The sequence below is a fragment of the Palaemon carinicauda genome, chromosome 6 (genome assembly GCF_036898095.1).
Source record: "Palaemon carinicauda isolate YSFRI2023 chromosome 6, ASM3689809v2, whole genome shotgun sequence".
NCBI classification, from domain to species: domain Eukaryota; kingdom Metazoa; phylum Arthropoda; class Malacostraca; order Decapoda; family Palaemonidae; genus Palaemon; species Palaemon carinicauda.
In genome coordinates this window covers 83402046-83422749 of record NC_090730.1, presented here as the reverse complement: position 1 = coordinate 83422749, position 20704 = coordinate 83402046, and the positions used below count along the sequence as shown (strand labels likewise).

Genomic DNA, 20704 nt, shown 5'->3' with positions numbered 1-20704 from the left:
ATAACAGTTCTGCTCCCTTTCAAGGAATTCTTTTACAAGGAAGGTGACTTGTTCCCTGAATATTTCATGTTATGCAGCGGAGTTATGAATTGTAATTCATCACAACTTTTATTTCCTTTTCTACAGATAGCAGCTACGTAGAAAGCAAGACCGATGGCTTCGGCCGCTCCCGTCAGTGTCAAGCGTTTCCTGTGGCAGATCGTGAGCTGCCCACCTCACGAGGTAGCATTCGTTGCTGACCTTCAACTTGAACAAGGCTTGTTGATGGGAAGCATAGAGTGCTGCCAGGAGGTTCGCCTCCAAGGGTTGGAGAACCTTCCCTTACGAGAGAGTGTTAACCTTCCCCAGAGTTGAGCTGCCCCCTTCCGAGGGAGAGCTTCCATTCTTCAGTCGTTCAGCAACCTTCCCTCTTTCGGGAATAATTGCTGACAGGTCGACGAGATCTGCTTCTGCTATCTCATCGCTGAAGACTGTGCTTCTTCCCCTTGAGCTGGGGAAAAGCAAGTCCAAGGCTTGTTCCTCTTTCGGGGGGAACTTCTCTCTCGTTCGCAAGAGAAATAGTTACGCCTATGCTTTTTCCCATAGAGCTGGGAGAAAGCTTGTCATAGGCGATGTCTTCCTTTTGGAGGCCGCCTCTGTTTTTCGCGAGAGAGATTATTACGCCTACGCTTTTTCCCCATATAGCTGGGAGAAAGCTCGTCTTGGGCGATGTCCTCCTTCAGGAGAACTTTCCTCTTATGTTCAGTTGTTCCGTAACTGACATACAAACCACGCTATTTAATAGAGGTTATTACTTTCGGCGTAGCTGAAACGACGAGCCATTAGAATTTTAACGACGGTTTACTACCCCACCGCTAGTTGGCGGGGGTTAGGGAGGGTAGCTCGCTACCCCCCCTCACACACACCTGTGCTTGAGCTCACTTTGCTCTCGGCTCGGGTGGTAGTCGGACGTGTCTGCTCTCACCCTTGCCTCTCTGACAGCCATTAATGTCTTTTTGCTTTCTCTCCTAAAGGTTTGAGTGTGAAGTTGGCCTCTGTGAACATGCGCAAATGTCCTGGATTACCCGACCGCCCTTGTGGTACATTTATGTCGGCGGTTGAGACGAACCCTCACACCCTTTGTCTTTACTGTAGGGGCTAACAGGGTGATAGTAGTAATAAGTGTGGTGAGTGTAGTTAGTGGTCTACCTCCCAGTGGGAGAGAGTTTCTCAGTGACGTAAGAAGAAGTCCAGGCGGGATATTTCTCCTTCGAAGATTTCCTTGAAAGGAGAAAATCCCAAGGACTCTATTTCCGTTGCCCAAACCTTCTCCGAAGCTCCCACTCGACTGGTTTCTTTCGAGAGACCGACGAGTGGTAGCATAGACCGTGGTTCTGTTTCCTGATCTCGGGGTTCGGGAGATGGCGTTGCCTCCCCTAGCGAGGCAGCTCCACCTCTTCCACCGAGGGAGGATTTAAATGTTGATTTAAATGTAACCAATTTATTCCAGCTTTGATCTTCCTTGGGGCTCGAGGGTTCGCCTTCCAAGGAAGCCTTAATTGACATCATCCGATTGGTTGCCATTGTCAAGCAATCGCCGACTTTGGCAGAGATTGATCCTCTGTCTATTGTCGACGTTGTAGTGTCAGAGGTATCCAATGCGGTATCTCCTAATACCTGTGCATCTTCTCACCCCACAGTAGCTGAAGGCTTAGTTTCTCCCGTCCCTGCTCAACCTGCTAGGGAGAAACTAAGTCCAACAGTCTCTCCTGCCGGTGATTCTCCCCCTCGGGGGAGTTCGCTCACAGAGACTCCTCTTCAGAGGACTGCTGAAGGTCAGCTTGCTGATCCAACGGCCCCTAGAGGGCGTATACGTCGCAAGGCTCACCTTCCTCTTCGCCGGAGAGGCCTTCCTTCATCTTATAAGTCGGTGAAGAGGCGCCTCTTCGGTTCTTCGTCGTCGTTGCAGTCCGCCGCAGAGGAGCCTCGTTATCGATCACCGACTGTTCCTGCTACGACCCTGGACCTCTCTACGGATCGTTCGTGATCCCCTTTGGTGGAAGGTCGTCCTCACGAAGTCCACGTCGCCTTCCACCTGACAGACCTGCTGACCTGCCGTCGCCGTTCCTCGCAGCGGATGTGCTGTATGCGCCAACGAAACCTATCTTTAAAAGCCAGGCACTGGTCCCTTCAGGGCAACAAGGGCCTATGCGCCATCTAGCGCACTCGTCCCCTACGCGCCATCGATCTCCTGACCTCATTGAGGTTCCTGAGATAGCGCACCAGCACACACCTGCTGCTGCTGTTCCTGAGATAGTGCGTCAGCGCTCACCTGCGCGCCAGCGCGCCACTACGCGTCCTTAACCTACTGCGCGCCGTGTGCGCCAGCGCTCTCCTACACGTCAGCGCTCACCAACGCGCCAACGCTCTCCATCGCGCCAACGATCTCCTGCGTGCCCACGATCTTCGGATCTGGGTGCGGTAGGGAAGTCTAAGACTTCTCCTACTCGGCAACGCTCGCCCACGTGCCAGGTCTCGCCAACGCGCTGCCTGCTTTCTCCTGCGCGCCATCCTTCACCAGCGCGCGGTGCGTGTTCACCTACACACGCCCACGAGGATGAGCGCGCGCGCCCACGCCCATCTCCTACAGCAGCTACTCACCGCCAGCCTGACGTGCGCCGACAAGATGCGCGCCAACGAACGCAGTTTCCGGCTGCACGCCCGCGTGCAAGGGTTTATCTCTTTCGTGCGCGCCCGACGACATCCCCTGAGGCGCACGATCTCTTGCCCGCACGCCCACGGGCCCTCCATCCTGATTTTGCGCGCCCACGCGCGCGCGAGCGCACAATCAGCCTCCTGCGCACTCGCCGGTGTGTCCTGCGCACGCTTCTACGTGGCATCGCTCGCCCGCGCGCCCGCATACGCCCTCGCACGTGCGTGCCAGCAGTCTCCCGCGCGACTGTGGATCTGTTCGCGACAGCATTGAATTTCAAGCTTCCGCTATACTGCTCCCCAGTCCCGGATCCCAAGGCCTTCCAACAACGGTGTGACAACATCGATGTGTACGCCTTTCCCCCGTTCTGTCTGAAGTGGAGGGTGCTCAACAAGACCAGAATATCGATCAATCTTTCAATGACCCTCATAGCTCCGCTATGGCATCACGCGGAATGGTTTCCGGACCTTCTGCAACTCCTAATGGAACTTCCGAGAGAACTCCCTCCGCGACACGAGCTACTCAGACAACCACATGCCAACATCTTCCACAAAGCCGTAGCTTCGCTACGACTTCACACCTGGCGACTATCCAGCATCTCCTCGCTGAGAGAGGATTTTTGCAACAAGTTGCGATTAGGATGTCTGGACATCTGCGAAAATCATCCGCATCTGTCTACCAGGCAAAGTGGAAAGTCTTCTGTGGTTGGTGTCATGGAAGGGGTATCTCTCCACTCGATGCCACTATTCCAACAATAGCAGAGTTCCTTGTGTATTTGCGGGAAGAAATGCGCCTTTCAGTCTCGGCGGTGTAAGGCTATCGCTCAGCCTTTAGGTTCAAAGGAATGGACATTTCTCCCTCGCTGGAACTTTCCCTACTCATACGAAGTTATGAACTTACCTGCCCTCAGTCGGAAGTGAGACCTCCTCCATGGAACGTGGCTCGAGTTCTCAGGTCTCTTAAGAGACCTCCCTATGAACCATTACGCCAGGCTTCAGATCGCCACCTAACTTGGAAGACGGTTTTCCTACTAGCTTTGGCATCGTCCAAGCAAGTCAGTGAACTTCATGGTCTCTCATATGACATCGCCCATTCAAGGGGATGAGGGGAGGTATCGTTCAAATTCGTCCCTGAGTTTATTGCTAAGACTCAGAATCCGGGGGTGGCGGACCCTCGGTTCGACTCCTTCCAGATTTCGAGTCTTCGTTCTGTAACAGATGACCCAGACCATCTCCTACTGTGCCCAGTAAGAAGTCTGAGGCTATATCTCAAAAGAACGGCTGCAGTCCGTCCTCAGGTGCAAGCATTGTTTGTTAACACTGGGAGGACTAAAAGGAGCGTCACCAAGAACACCACCTTGGCATGGATTCGTAGGCTGATCCATATGTCCCTGTATCCAGACTCTCCTCCGTCACGTCGCCCTAGAGCACATGATGTCAGGGGCGTAGCTACGTCCCTGGCCTTCAAGTAGAATTTCTCAGTGACGCAGGTTCTTCTGGCTGATGTGTGGAAGCGGCAGACGACCTTCACAGCCCATTACCTGCAAGACATGACCCACAGGAGGCTCGATACGTTCTCTATCGGTCCTGTGGTGGCTGCACAACAGCTGGTTTAAAACCTTAGGCTCCTTAGTGGACAAGTAGCAGAAGGTTGAGTGCATTGTTACCCGGTCTTAGTCTGCATGAATGAAAAGTTTGTCTGGCCCTTATTCTTTTCTTCATCTTCCCCTCTCTTGGTGAAAGCAGCATCCTGGGTTCTCTGCACAGCTGACCTCAAACCACTGCAGGTAAACCATGTTTCCTTGTGTTTTTAGTATTAAGCTAATACTGTCACGTCCCCATACCCTGACGAGGTGGTATTGGGAGAGTCCTAGCCTAAAGTTTCCATCTAAAGGACTAAAGGTTAACTTCCTAGGACAAGTCACACTTTATTATACCTTCACACATAGCTTGCGTAGGCCGCATTCCTTGCGTAGCAAGGTTTTAGCGAGGTGAGTCCCCGGGCAAAGCCAAAAGCCAGTACTGGCTGGGACATTCCACCCTTCCTAATGGGTGAATCACCCCTATTAAATAGCGTGGTTTGTATGTCAGTTACGGAAAAAATGACAAATTCGTAGATAATTAGTATTTTTCCTAACTATACAAACCTTAGCTATTTAATCAAACTTGCCCACCAGCCCTATCCCCCTTGAAGTCCTACCTCCAAGGAAAGTGAGCTCAAGCACAGGTGTGTGTGAGAGGGGGGGGGGGTAGCGAGCTACGCTCCCTACCCCCCACTAACTAGCGGTGGGGTAGTAAACCCTCGTTAAAATTCTAATGGCTCGTCGTTTCAGCTACGCCGAATGTAATAACCCCTATTAAATAGCTAAGGTTTGTATTGTTAGGAAAAATATAAATTATCTATGAATTTGTCATCTTTTGTGTTAGAGCTGTGGGTTGTTGCAGGCGCTGTAGCCCGTCGGTCAGGCCTTGAGTCTGTTTCCGACGCCGAGGAGTTTGCTGATTCACCAGGGGTGGTGCCAGAGCTTTCTCTGAAGCAGGTTTCCTTTCGGGGGAACAAATCTCTCGTTCTCGAGAGAAGACCGCCTCGGCGGTCCCCCTTACACTTATGGTTCTCTTCCAGGGGCGGAGCGAGAGTCTTGTCTTAAGGCGACTTTCTCCTTCGGGAGAACAAACCTCCCCAGTGGAGGAGGTATCTTTAGAGCTGTATCAGTATCCCCCTCAGGCAGAGTCTGCTCTGCGTTCATCTTCGGAGGATCTTAGAGTAGAAGGGTTTGTGACCCTTCTCCATCCTGGATGTTCTCCTCCTCGTGCCGTGAGGAGACGTCTTTTTGAACCTGCTGGCTCTCCTCTCAGTGATCGTAAGCCTTCAGGCTCTCATCATGTTGATCCTGCGGGTTCCCATGACCTTAGAAGTCCTTCCGGCCTTCGTCACGCTGGACTTTAGAGTTCGCGCAATTTGGAACCTTTGGGTTTCAGTTACGCTGAGCTTTTGGACTCTCGTAACAATGGTTATGCTGAACCTTCGGGCTATCGTACCATCAGTCACGCTGGCCCTTCGATGTCTCATGACAAGGAAACTTCGCTTTCCTGTTGCGTTATCCCTTCGGGTTCTCGCATCATAGGTTACCCTGAACCTTCGGGCTCTCGTGCCTTTAGTCACGCTGATACTTCGGTGTCTCGTGACTGGAAAACTTTGGTTTCCCGTTGCGGTGACCCTTTGGGGTCTCACAACATAGGTTACGCTTAGCCTTCGGGCTCTTGTGCCTTTAGTCACGTTCGTCCTTCGGAGTCTCGTGGCAGGAAGACTGCGGTTTTCCAGTTATGTTGACCCTTCGAGGTCTCATAACATTGGTATCACTGAGCCTATAGGCTCTCGTGCCAAACGCTATCGTCAACAAGTTTTACTCATATGACAGCGAGTCTTCTGACTCTCGACGCGTAGAGCGTTCGCGCTCGCGTGACCAGCGCTACTTTGAACCTTCGGTTTCTCGTAGCAGGGACTTCTCTCCTCGTCGCACGACCTCCAGGGTTTCATGCGATCATGCTGTATCTTCTGGTTCTTGTGACCCTTGCCAGAGAGTCTTCGGACTCTCATCACGAGGAGTGTTCGCGTGCACGACCATTGTCATCAAGAGTTTTACTCTTATGATGAAAGTCTATGGACTCGTTGCGTGCATAGCGCGACCATCTTCATCAAGAATTCTACTGTTATGACAGAGAGTCTTCAAACTCTCGGCGCTCGGAGTGTTAACGCGCACGCGACCATCGTCATCAAGAGTTTCACTCTTATGACAGAGAGTCTCTGGACTCTCGTCGCGCGGAGTGTTCACGCGCGCGTCCATCGTCGTCAAGAGTTTTACTTTTATGACATAGAGTTTTCGGACGTTGTGAGGAATGTTCGCACACGCGCTATTAACGCTCTGCGTGCGATCGTCGTCATCAAGTTTTACTCTTATGAAGAAAGTCTTTGGACTCTCGTCACACGCGTGACCATCGTCATCAAGAACTGTACTCCTATGACAGAGTCATCAGACTCTCGGCGCGCGGAGTGTTCGCGCGTTCGACCATCGTCATCAAGAGTTTCACTCTTAGGACAGAGAATCTTCAAACTCGCATCGCGCGGAGTGTTCGCTCGCGCGTTTAGCGCTATGTTGAACCCTCAGGCTCTCGCACCCCACTTCATGTTTTCCATCCAACAGGAGTTAGCGATGAGGTTCCTAGCCACGCTAGTTCTGACAGAGTGCACGATTGTGGTTCATGACCCAATGTTGCTCCCCCAACTGGCTACTACCTCTGAACCCAGCTCTTTCTCGTGCTGCATCATGCGGCAGAACAGCGTTGCACGACGCTTTCCAAGCGCCAGCGCTTGACATTCCCATGTCTCAGTCGAGAGAGGGTTCTTGCGGTTTGCCATCCTTGCGGAACTAAACTCGCTTCGCTTCGGTGGTTACCTCGTCCTCGGACGAAGTACCATCTCCTTTTTTGGCTGCAGAGGGTAACTCTCCTGCAAGGAGAGGCATCCATCAGTCTCTCAGTCACATAAGCCTCCATCGCCTCAGAGACAGCAGTCATCCAGGCGACAATGCCCAGACGGTATCCCCAAGGGTAGGCCTCCCACAGGCAAGAAGGTTCAGAAACCTGCCGAGGTTCCTAAACCCTGAAGGATGCCTACTGTCTAAGGGTTTCCGTCTCCCTACAGGTAACTATAGTGGAACCTCTACATACGATTGTCTTTACATATGATTGCTCCAACATCTGAAGTAAAATTTCATCAAATTTTTGTCTCCACACCCGAAGTAATGCTCCAACATCGGATGTAGATCTTGTTTACGCCTGTAGATGGCAGTACGTAAGAGGGACGCCATTGAGCGTCGAGTGCTCTGTTCTCAGTTCTTGTGTGTATCGTGTGGTTGTCCTCTGTTTGGTCTGTTATTAACAGTGCTTATTTTCTTCCTTTTCTCACATTTCCTTTTTGATTTTACCTATAATCATGGTGCCTAAGAAGCTAAGTTTCAGTACAGGTAGTGGTGAGAAAAGGAAGAAGGCAATTCTTTCATTAGAATTGAAGCAAGAAATTATAGAAAAACATGAGAGCAGTATGGATGTGTGTGATATGGCTAAACAATATGGCCGGAATAGGCCTATGATCTCGACGATCATCAAGCGGAAGGCAGTCATTAAAGCAGATAAACCATTGAAGGGGATCACCATTATTACAAGACATCATAGCAATACCCTGGAAGAGATAGAACGCCTTTTGTTGATAGGGATAAAGGACAAAGAGATTGTTGGCAGCGATCATTTGTGAGAAGGGACAGCGTGATGAACAGAAAGACAGAAAAAAGTGAAGCAAAGAAAACCAAGATAGCATTAACAAGCTCTTTTAAAAAAGTCCTCTCTGTTTTTCTGTTTCTCTCTAAACATAGCATTAACATGTTTTTTAAATAAAATCTCTCTCTCTCTCTCTCTCTCTTGTTCTTCTTCGCTGTTATAGTGTTAGACGTCTATTATTTTTTCCGAGAGAGAGAGAGAGAGAGAGAGAGAGAGAGAGAGAGAGAGAGAGAGAGAGAGAGAGAGAGAGAGATTAAACAAAAATGTGTTTAGAGTACATATGATTTTTAACAGCGTTAGCGTGTTGAAAGACGTTTAAATGTAACTAAGAAAGTAATAACAGCGAATCTGAATTCCATTATTAAGTAAAACAAATATTGATACAAACACACTCGTGTGCGTATGCACAAATACACACACACAGGTGTAGGAATTGCTACTCAGTAAGAGACAGACGGTTGGGGAGGAGGTAGAGATGGTGACTGCCATAACGTACCATAACTCGTCACTGATAGTGATGAAAATTAAAAATCAGAAGAAAAAAAAATGTTGAAAATATGAAATATGAAAATAAAAAAAATAAGCTAAGTTTCCTAGTGTAAGTTACGGTACCTTATCGCACTCACCATCACCATCTCTACCTCCTCGCCGATCGTGTCTCCTCCTGCATAGGAATTCCTACACCTGTGTGTGTGTGTGTTTGTGCATACGCACACGAGAGTGTTTGTATCAAACACTCTGATTTGCTGATATTGCTTTTTTAGTTACATTTAATTGTCTTTCAACTCGTTGACTGTTAAAAATCATATGTACACAACACATTTTTGTTTAATCTCTCTCTCTCTCTCTCTCTCTCTCTCTCTCTCTCTCTCTCTCTCTCTCTCTCTCTCTCAGAAAAAATTAATAGACGTCTCTAATGCTAACAGTGAAGAAGAACAAGAGAGAGAGAGAGAGAGAGAGAGAGAGAGAGAGAGAGAGAGAGAGAGAGAGAGAGAGTATTTATTTAGAGAACATGTTAACACCATGTTTACCTACTCGCCGATCGTCCGTCTCCTCCTGGCGTAGCAAATCCTACACCTGCGTTGGCCTGTCTCTAAGGTAAAGTGACAATAAAAAAACTTTATTTATTATTTCTTTATAATTATCATTTTTACATCCTTCTTTCATATTATGCAATTATGTTATTGTTATGTGTAATTATATGTAGTAATTTATTAAGGAGTTATTATAGGTTTTTGGGCTCTGGAACGAATTATACAAATTACAATGTATTCTTATGGGAATATTTGCTCCAACATACGATTGTTTTAACATACGAAGCAGTTTCTGGAACGAATTAAGATCGTATGTAAAGGTTCCACTTATAACATAGTTCCTTAGGTTCTGATCATGTTTCTGGTTGCGTGAATCCCGGTGGGTTCACACGACGTGATTCCTGGAGATTCCATCAGGAATCAGTGACAGAGTTCCTGCGGGTTCGCGTCACAACGATCCCTTAAGGTTGCGCGAAATAGAATCACGATCCCTTAGTGTCGTGAGAAAGGAATTCACAAAATACATTCAGAACCCCTAGGTTCTCGTCGTGCCGAATCTCTCGGTTCCCGCGATCCAGAGTTTTTTCTGGAAATTATTTGGACTCAGCCATGTCGTCCTGATGGAAGGTTCCTTTGGGCAGCTTTCTAAGGGATATTTGGCTACAGTGATACTCCCAGAGAATTAACCACAGGTTTCCAGAATTCTAACTCTTGGTGCGAGTATTCTTAATAAAACTTTTAAGGATATTGCATAATATCAGGGGACGTATTTCTTGATACGACACTTGGCAATCTTCACCCCGAATAGATTTTACGCTTTGAGGGGGAAGAGTGGCGAAATTGAAGGGGAGCCGTTATCAAGGTTACCCGGTGGATCCCCTCCCTGTGCTACTACGGCGAACGATTCCTTTAAATGTAACCATTTAAGCACGGTGTTCTCCCACGTTGCTCTCGGTGTTGTTACTGCTTTTTCAAGGAATATTACTATGCAATCTCCAGCATCTTCATCCTTGGGAAAGTTGAGTATTTAATCTTCTGTGTATAATTTTTGGCTCCCTTCTCACAGTTAAATTAACATAATATAGGTGTGTTAAGCGGAGTAATGCCATCACCGGAGGCAGCCATTTTTTCGCTCAAAATCTATTTTTGGGTGAGATGGCCATGTCGTCCTGATGGAAGGTTCCTTTAGTAGCTTCCCAAGGGTATATATGACTACAGTGATATTCCCAGAGAATCAAACCAAAGGTTTCACAGAATTCTAACTCCTGGCGCGAGTACCCTTAAGATTTACTCTCAAGGATATCGTATATAATCAGGGGACGTATTCTTGACACGCCACATGGCAATCTACACCCCGAATAGCCTTTACGCTTCGAGGGGGATACGTGGCAGAATTAGAAGGGTAGCCGCATTAGAGGTTCCCCTGGTTTCCCTACTACTATCGTATTACAACCGCGCCAATTCCCTCTGGCAGTCATTCTTTGTAGCATTGAGCATGGTGCTACAGATACAGTAGTTCGGGAGGGAAACTGTGAAAATCTTTTCATAGAAACGAAGGGGGGGGGGGGGGTGTGTCCATCAGGATGTCATGGCCATCTCACCCAAAAATAGATTTTTCGCTTCGCTTAAAATCCGTTTTTTTTGGGCTCAAGCCATGACGTCCTAATGGAAGTATACCAGAGAATTAATGTATCTGTGGATTTTCATCAGTGCCTTAACCTTGGGACAATATTTCTACGGCCAAAAGGGCCAATTGAGACAAATGACGTTACCGTTATCCGCCATTATCACTAAGCATAACAATGTTAGTGCTTCCTGCCCCCTGCAGGGAAGAGTCATTTTAGACGTTAGAAAAGGGGCTCAATTTGGCATATATTGTATGAACAAACATAAGTATACACTGAGAATACAAACGGTCTCAAGGTTTGTATATATTGCCGAACCAATATCATTGTCCCCATCCGTTGTTTGTAAGCAACTGCATTTTAGCCCTGGAAAGGTATGATGGGTCGTATGCGACCCCTACAGCATTTTCAAAACCTGTTTTTTCCCCATAAATCATCAGCTGTCTCGAATATGGAAGTGATCGACCTGCAAGGGGTGACTAGTCTATATGCCATTATCTGCTTTAGGACTGATTTTCATCTAACTTCCCTCCTTCCCCGTTTTTTTACCCCCCCAGGGGTCGACCTCGACCCTGACATACCTTTATAGGGGTAAGTGATCAAACAGCAAAGTTATTTCATAATTATAAATTGTCGAACAGTGTTGATACTTGTTTGGTTCTTTATAGTTGGAAAGTGTGGATGGATGGTGTGTCTACCACTTGCATGACATTGGTTTTGGCTTAGATGCCATATATTGCCATGAGGTCCATTTTCCCTCAAATGCTAATTTCTGAATTTTTTTTATTTTTTGCAAATTTGATTATTTTCTATTTTGAATTTATCTTCAATAATGGCCAGCAGGCAGTACTCCCTCGGCATGGATGTCATCAACACACTTCTAATGGAGTTAAAAAGAGATGTTGATGATAATATGGAGTTTGCAACCCCATTCTTCATTTCAAGTGGTAGATTGGGCTGTAAGAGTTGTTGCGGTCTACGGCCATTTTGTTGACATACCCGAAAGGTAAGTTGGCATATCTCTATATATTCTTGTTCTGTATAGAATTCGTGATATTTTGGTATATTTTAATGCATAAATATCATATTTTATAGGAGATACAATGATTTTCATAAGAAATTTACATTGTGAAACTAGGCCGTCAAAAATGACCTTTAGATTTCGCCCCTGATATAACAGTAAATTACATCTTAGTGCACATTTTATTATGTATTTCTGTTCTAGGATAATATGAGTTTATTCTATAAAATTAGCCTCTTCCTATTTCATTTGGGTACCCAAAAAAATTCATGAAATTTGGACAAATTTTTTTGGCCAAAAAAATTTAACCCTTTTTTTCTCATTTCAGATCTTGACTTGTATGGGTCCAACTCATTTCCAGCAATTACACGCTGTTGCTTTGCCATCTAAGAAGGTGTCCCTAAAGGGATTTATGTGTATACAGTGAACCCTCGCTACTTCGCGGTTCGACAATCGCGGATTCACCACTTCGCGGGGTTTTTCCATAACCCATATATATATACATATCGCGGATTTTCCGGAAAATTCGAAAATACCGCGAAATCTGAAGACCCCCAAATACGATATTTTGTTACCTGTAATTCCATTAATACTGTAATTAGTAATATCTGCTCTTACTGATTGTTCATTGCATTACATATGATATATAATTCAGCACAGAAAGAAATAAAACACGAAAAGAGAATGTGATCATACGATAATTCAGTACGTAGTAAAATTAAATCGAACATGAAACGCAAATCAGATGCAGTCATACCATATTAGAATGGTGTGTACTGTAATGGATGTGCTTCTTTTCCATGAATCTTTTGTATGTATACGTACGTAGTACAGTACTGCATCCAATAATATTCTTTGTTGCAAAAATCACATTTCGAATAAGCGTACGAGAGAGAGAGAGAGAGAGAGAGAGAGAGAGAGAGAGAGAGAGAGAGAGAGAGAGAGAGAGAGAGAGCGTAAAATAGCGTACGTAAATTTTTATTATTATTGTTATTATTATTATTGTTGTTGTTGTTAATAAAATTATTATTGTTATTATTATTATCATTATTATTATTATTATTACTGTACAGTATTATTATCATTATTTATTATTATTACGGTATTGTACTTAATCTACGTACGTTCAGTATGCGCGGGGCATCTTCTATGAGTAGGTAACCAACGCATCATAGTACTGTAAGACGGGTTGTGATTGGTTTAAGCGCTGATAGATGACGAATCAGAACTCAAGTTTTGTTATCTAGCCTGTGATTGGTGTTTTGCCCGCATCTTCTACCCGCAGCATCAAAGTTCTCGCGGGGCTGGATCGTTCACTCTCTGTTACCGCGTATCGCTGAGTAGACGTTCTTAAGTTTGTGAAGTTTAATCTGTGCTGTGTGCGACCTTTTTAAGTTGAACTTTTTGTTACAGTACTGTACGTAAATCCTACTGTAATGGCTCCCAAGCGTTCTGCTTCTCTTAAGGCTGGTAGTGAGCCTAAACGCCACCGAAGGATGATGACGATAGCTGAGAAGGTTACGCTTCTCGACATGTTAAAAGATGGTAGAAGTTACGCGGCCGCCGGCCGCCATTTTGGCATCAACGAATCCACCGTTCGCTATATCAAAAAGGACGAGGCGAACATTAGAAAGACGGCTGCAATCACCTTTAGCAGATCAGCGAAGCGAGTCGTTACAACGCGTAATAAAACGATCGTACGCATGGAAGGTGCTTTAGCTGTGTGGATTGCCGACTGCCGGAAGAAGAACATAGCGTTGGATACGAACACCATCCAAACAAAGGCTTTGAGTTTATATGAGAATTTTGCTGCAAAGGAACCTAAAGACGACGACGGCAACCATGCTGAAGATGATGATGATGCAGATGATCCTCAACCAGGGACATCCACTGATTCCCAGCCTCAGAAACGTTTTTCCGCCAGCAAAGGATGGTTCGCGAAGTTTCAGAAACGCTTCGCCCTGAAAAGCGTTTCCCTGCATGGGGAGTCTGCTTCCGCTGACACTGCCGCTGCTGAAACTTACGTGAACCAGACGTTCAAGAATATTATCGCCGAAGGTGGATACAAGCCGGAACAAGTCTTTAATATGGATGAGACCGGCTTGTTTTGGAAGAGAATGCCGTCGCGAACTTTCCTGTTCAAAGAGGAAGCCAAAGCCTCTGGCTTTAAAGCATTCAAGGATCGCGTTACCCTCGTGATGTGTGGCAATGCTGCTGGATTTTTGTTAAAGCCGGGGCTTATTTATAAGTCGAAAAATCCTCGCGCTTTGAAAAATAAAAATAAGAATCTCCTTCCCGTGTACTGGATGCATAATCAAAAAGCCTGGATTACGAAGATGCTGACCTCCAACTGGTTCCACCAGTGTTTTATCCCGCAAGTCAGCAAATATCTCGTAGAGAAGGGCTTGCCATTCAAGATCCTTCTCCTTATGGATAACGCTGGTGGACACGCAACTGACCTGTCGCATGAGGGCATTCAGGTTGAGTTCCTGCCACCCAACACCACGTCATTAATTCAACCGATGGACCAGGGGGTTATCAGGGCGTTCAAGGCCCTCTACACGAAGAATACCTTGGCGGACCTCGTTGCGTGTGTGGATGCTGCCCAAGATGACGAGGATGAAGATTTCAACTTGAAGGCGTACTGGCGGCAGTACACCATAGCCACGTGCCTGCAGAATATTCAGAAGGCACTTCAAGAGATGAAACCTGCAACCGTGAATGCGAGCTGGAAGAAGTTGTGGCCCGATAATGTTTACGACGACAAGGGATTTACTCCGTCGGAAATCCAACACTCTGCAATACGGAAATCTGTGCAGTTGGCTGCCATAATTGGAGGTGACGGGTTTGGCGACATGACGACTGAAGACGTCGACGAGTTGTTGGACTGCCATTCCCAGCCCCTAACTGACGCAGACCTCGAAGACCTTACGAAATCGGCAAGTGAGGAAGAGAGTGATACCCAGGAAGAGACCCAAGAAAATGTCGAAGAAACGGGCTTAACATTAGAACGGCTTGCCAAGTTCTGCAACCATATCAAGGAGGCGAAAGAAATGTTACAAGAGTGGGACGAGGATATGGTTCGCTCGATGCAATTCTCCAACAAGGTCGATGACATCATGACTCCCTACAGGATGCTCTTAGAGCGAAAAAAGAAGCAGCGGCAGCAACTTCCGATCACAATGTTTTTCCAGCCTCGCAAAAAAGAGCCAGTTCCTCCTGCTAGTACGCCTTCGGAAGAAATTGAAGAAGTTGAAGAGGTGTCCCAGGAAAAGACACCTCCGTCTGAAGAGACGTAAAATACTATCATTGACTGCACAGTAGAACACATCATCAGCTTCATCATCATCATTTCTACTGTGCAGCAAATTCATCGCCATCACCATTCAAGTTTTTCTTCAACTTCTTTCGTGGTGAGTACAGTAACAATCTTTATTTTTTACTTTAATATTCTTACTGCCTGTTTTATAGTTTAGTAATGTACGTACTGTATGCATTAAGTTAAAGGGAAGGTTTTAAAAGTCTACATGTTGTAACCTATCATATTTTTTTTGTTTAAAATTTACATTTACGTACGTAAAACAATCTCTCTCTCTCTCTCTCTCTCTCTCTCTCTCTCTCTCTCTCTCTCTCTCTCTCTCTCTCTCTCTCTCTCTCGTAAATTGTTTTCCTGCTTTGCTACGTACAATACTGTATAATTTATATTTGTAAGGTAACATATTTTGTAAATGCTTTTACTGTAAATACTGTATGTACTGTATCATTATTTATCACTATCATCATGCGCGTTAAATGCCTTGTTTGTTCTGAGCGTGGTTGTTTACTGAGCGTACACGCCGTCGTTTCAGCCGGCGTCATAAAGAAAAAGATTTCATTTGGAAGTCCTAAGAAAAATACGTAAACTAAAACATTGGTAATAAAAAAATCAACATACAGTACTGTATAATCAATATAATCGATGCAAAAACTAACCTATACATATATGTGTACACTAAATGAGTTTGTTTCTTCATTATGATCAGAGATGAACGTAAACAAAACTTTGGTTGCCATTTTTTATCGTGCTTTTTAGGTGTTTAGGAAACGCATGATATAAAATCGCCTTTAATATTTGTGCCTGTTTTAGTTTAGGGTGCTGTAGTACATGCATTAAGTGTTCTGTACATTAAAGGGTGGTTTGTTAACAGTACTACGTACAAGGGAAGGTTTTAAAAGTCCGAATATACATGTTAAATAAATAGGTAAATATGATGTCACTACTTCGCGGATTTTCACCTATCGCACCCGCGTCTGGAACCTATCTACCGCGATAAACGAGGGTTCACTGTATGTATATTTCTATTTTTTGTGAATATTTACGTCGTCTTTTTTTTTGTATACTTAAATTTTTAATATATTTCCAATAAATAGTTATTTTGTAGATGGGTATCATTTATATTTTCAGTAGTTTTTAGCATTCTTTGAAGTATTTTTAGCAAGTCAAACAATACAGATTGATGCATAACTAAATTTTTCCTGAATTTTTTTCGGAGTCGGGGTCGCGCGCGACCGAGTATACCCTTAAAGGCGTGTCCAAGGAGCGTACCTGTCCAGGGTTAAGACATTTATTTCTAATAAATGACTACATGCTAAATGAATGTAGCATGATAAGGAAATTATACAAGAGACATATACAGAAATTAATGTTCCCTTTTTTGAAAGGGGAAGAAATGATGAGTGCCACTCTCAGACTGAAGAAAAGCTCTTTTAATAAGACTTCTCTTTATAATTTCTGTACATGATATAGTCTAACAACACTGTGTATTATGTACACACGGCACTACAGTGAACCCTCGCTACTTCGCGGTTCGACCATCGCGGATTCACCACTTCGCGGGTTTTTTCCATAACCCATATATATATACATATCGCGGATTTTCCGGAAATTTCGAAAATACCGCGATATCTGAAGACCCCAAATACGATATTTCGTTACCTGTAATTCCATTAATACTGTAATTAGTAATATCTGCTCTTACTGATTGTTCATTGCATTACATATGATATATAATTCAGCACAGAAAGAAATAAAACACGAAAAGAGAATGTGATCATACGATAATTCAGTACTGTATACAGTACGTAGTAAAATTAAATCGAACATGAAACGTAAATCAGATGCAGTCATACCATATTAGAATGGTGTAAGGCTGCTGATGGCTACTACTGTACTACAAATGTAATGGATGTGCTTCTTTTCCATAAATCTTTTGTATGTAATGTATATGTACGTAGTACTGCATCCAATAATATTCTTTGTTGCAAAAATCACATTTTGAATAAGCGTACGAGAGAGAGAGAGAGATAGAGAGAGAGAGAGAGAGAGAGAGAGAGAGACACATCCTACAACAAAAGCATAAAATAGCATACGTAAAGCTATTATTATTATTGTTATTATTATTATTGTTGTTAATAAAATTATTATTGTTATTATCATTATTATTATTATTATTATCATTATTATTATTATTATTACTACTGTATTATTATCATTATTTATTATTATTATTATTAATACTGTACGTACAGTATACGCGGGGTATCTTGTACTTTGAGTTGGTAACCTACGCAACATATAAGACGGGTTGTGATTGGTTCAAGCGCTGATAGATGACGAATCAGAACTCAAGTTTTGTTATCTAGCCTGTGATTGGTGTTTTGCCCGCATCTCCAACCCGCAGCATCTAGGTTCTCGCGGCGGCCAGTTTCTCTTACGCCGTATCGCTGAGTAGACGTTCTTAAGTTTCTGAACTTTAATCTGTGCTGTGTGTGACTGTTTTAAGTTGAACTTTTTGTTGAACTTTCTGTTAAACCCTACTGTACAATGCCTCCCAAGCGTTCTGCTTCTACTAAGGCTGGTAGTGAGCCTAAACGCCACTGAAGGATGATGACGATTGCTGAGAAGGTGACGCTTCTCGATATGTTAAAAGACGGTAGAAGTTACGCGTCCGCAGCCCGCCATTTTGGAATCAACGAATCCACTGTTCGCTATATCAAGAAGGACGAGGCGAACATTAGAAAGACGGCTGCAATCACCTTTAGCAGATCAGCGAAGCGAGTCGTCACCACGCGTATTAAAACGATCGTACGCATGGAAGGTGCTTTAGCTGTGTGGATTGCCGACTGCCGGAAGAAGAACATAGCCTTGGATACGAACACCATCCGAACAAAGGCTTTGAGCTTGTATGAGAATTTTGTGGCAAAGGAACCTCAAGACGACGACGGCAACCATGCTGAAGAAGATGATGATGCAGATGAACCTCAACCAGGGACATCCACTGATTCCCAGCGTCAGAAACAACGTTTTTCCGCCAGCAAAGGATGGTTCGCGAAGTTTCAGAAACGCTTCGCCCTGAAAAGCGTTTCCCTGCATGGCGAGGCTGCTTCGGCTGACACTGCCGCTGCTGAAACTTACGTGAACCTGACGTTCAAGAATATTATCGCCGAAGGTGGATACAAGCCGGAACAAGTCTTTAATATGGATGAGACCGGCTTTTTTTGGAAGAGAATGCCGTCGCGAACTTTCCTGTTCAAAGAGGAAGCCAAAGCCTCTGGCTTTAAAGCATTCAAGGATCGCGTTACCCTCGTGATGTGGGGCAATGCTGCTGGATTTTTGCTAAAGCCGGGGCTTATTTATAAGTCGAAAAATCCTCGTGCTTTGAAAAATAAGAATAAGAATCTCCTTCCCGTGTACTGGATGCATAATCCAAAAGCATGGATTACAAAGATGCTGACATCCAACTGGTTCCACCAGTGTTTCATCCCGCAAGTCAATGAATATCTCGTAGAGAAGGGCTTGCCATTCAAGATCCTTCTCCTTATGTATAACGCTGGTGGACACGCAACTGACCTGTCGCGTGAGGGCGTTCAGGTTGAGTTCCTGCCACCCAACACCACGTCATTAATTCAACCGATGGACCAGGGGGTTATCAGGGCGTTCAAGGCCCTCTACACGAAGAATACCTTGGCGGACCTCGTTGCGTGTGTGGATGGTGCCCAAGATGATGAGGATGAAGATTTTAACTTGAAGGCGCACTGGCGGCAGTACACCATAGCCACGTGCCTGAAGAATATTCAGAAGGCACTGCAAGAGATGAAACCTGCAACTGTGAATGCGAGCTGGAAGAAGTTGTGGCCCCAGATTGTTTACGACGACGAGGGATTTACACCTGCTGAGATTCAACACTCTGCAATACGGAAATCTGTGCAGTTGGCTGCTATAATTGGAGGTGACGGGTTTGGCGACATGACGACTGAAGATGTCGACGAGTTGTTGGACTGCCATTCCCAGCCGCTAACTGACGCAGACCTAGAAGACCTGACGAAATCGGCAAGCGAAGAAGAGAGTAAAACCCAGGAAGAGACCCAAGAAAATGTCGAAGAAACGGGCTTAACCCTAGAACGGCTTGCCAAGGTCTGCATCCATATAAAGGAGGTGAAAGAAATGTTGCAAGAGTGTTATGAGTATATGGTTCATTCTATGCAATTCTCCAACAAGGTCGATGACATCATGACTCCCTACAGGATGCTCTTAGAGCGAAAAAAGAAGCAGCGGCAGCAACTTCCGATCACAATGTTCTTCCAGCCTCGCAAAAAAGAGCCAGTTCCTCCTGCTAGTACGCCTTCGGAAGAAATTGAAGAAGTTGAAGAGTGTCCCAGGAAAAGACACCTCCGTCTGAAGAGACGTAAAATACTATCATTGGCTGCACAGTAGAAGACATCATCAGCTTCATCATCATCATTTCTACTGTGCTGCAAATTCATCGCCATCATCATTCAAGTTTTTCTTGAACTTCTTTCGTGGTGAGTACAGTAACAATCTTTATTTTTTACTTTAATATTCTAACATTTTAATATTTGTGCCTGTTTTAGTTTAGTACTGTATGCATTAAGTTAAAGGGAAGGTTTTAAAAGTCTACATGTTGTAACCTATCATATTTTTTTTTTTTTAAATTTACATTTACATACGTAAAACAATCTATCTCTCTCTCTCTCTCTCTCTCTCTCTCTCTCTCTCTCTCTCTCTCGTAAATTGTTTTCCTGCTTTGCTACGTACAATATGTACTGTATGATTTTATATACATAGGTAAATTATATTTGTAATAACATATTTTGTAAATGCTTTTACTGTAAATATCATTATTTATCACTTTCATCATGCGCGTTAAATGCCTTCTTTGTTCTGAGCGTGGTTGTTTACTGACCGTACAGTACTTTATGACGCCGTCGTTTCAGGCGGCGTCATAAAGAAAAACATTTCATTTGGAAGTCCTAAGAAAAATTAAGTAAAACATTGGTAATAACAAAATCAACATACTATATAATCAATATAATCGATGCAAAAACTAACCTATACATATATGTGTACACTAAATGAGTTTTTTCTTCATTATGATTAGAGATGAACGTAAACAAAACATTGGTTGCCATTTTTTATCGTGCTTTTTAGCGTGTTTAGGAAACGCATGATATAAAATCGCCTTTAATATTTGTGCCTGTTTTAGTTTAGGGTACTGTAGTACTTGCATTAAGTGTTCTGTACATTAAAGGGTAGTTTGTTAACAGTACTACGTACAAGGGAAGGTTTTAAAAATCCGAATATACATGTTAAATAAATAGGTAAATATGGTGTCACTACTTCGTGGATTTTCACCTATCGCGGCCGGGTCTGGAACCTATCTACCGCGATAAACGAGGGTTCACTGTAGTGTTATCCGAATAATTTCACACTTGAGATTCTGAACAGATTTGGTGTTACCTTGGCGACACTTATTCAAAGGGAGGTCACACGAAAAAGGCTGAACCCTTCTCCTTTTAATTTATAGTCCCAATCAATTTACTGTTCATCGCAAAGCTAGATGACAGGGTTCAAAATACCACCTGCCGCCACCACATAATGCTTCAGTCCATAGACTTGCTTAGCATAGTGTCTGTAAGACACTCTGGACAACCTCCGACCA

The 20704-nt window shown here is 44.5% G+C and overlaps 1 protein-coding gene across 1 annotated transcript in view; it reads left to right on the top strand.

Moving 5' to 3' along the window:
• The window catches only part of LOC137643119 (2-oxoglutarate and iron-dependent oxygenase domain-containing protein 3-like), a 443146-nt gene that overhangs the window by 591 nt on the left and 421851 nt on the right, over window positions 1-20704 (top strand). The window lies entirely within an intron of this gene.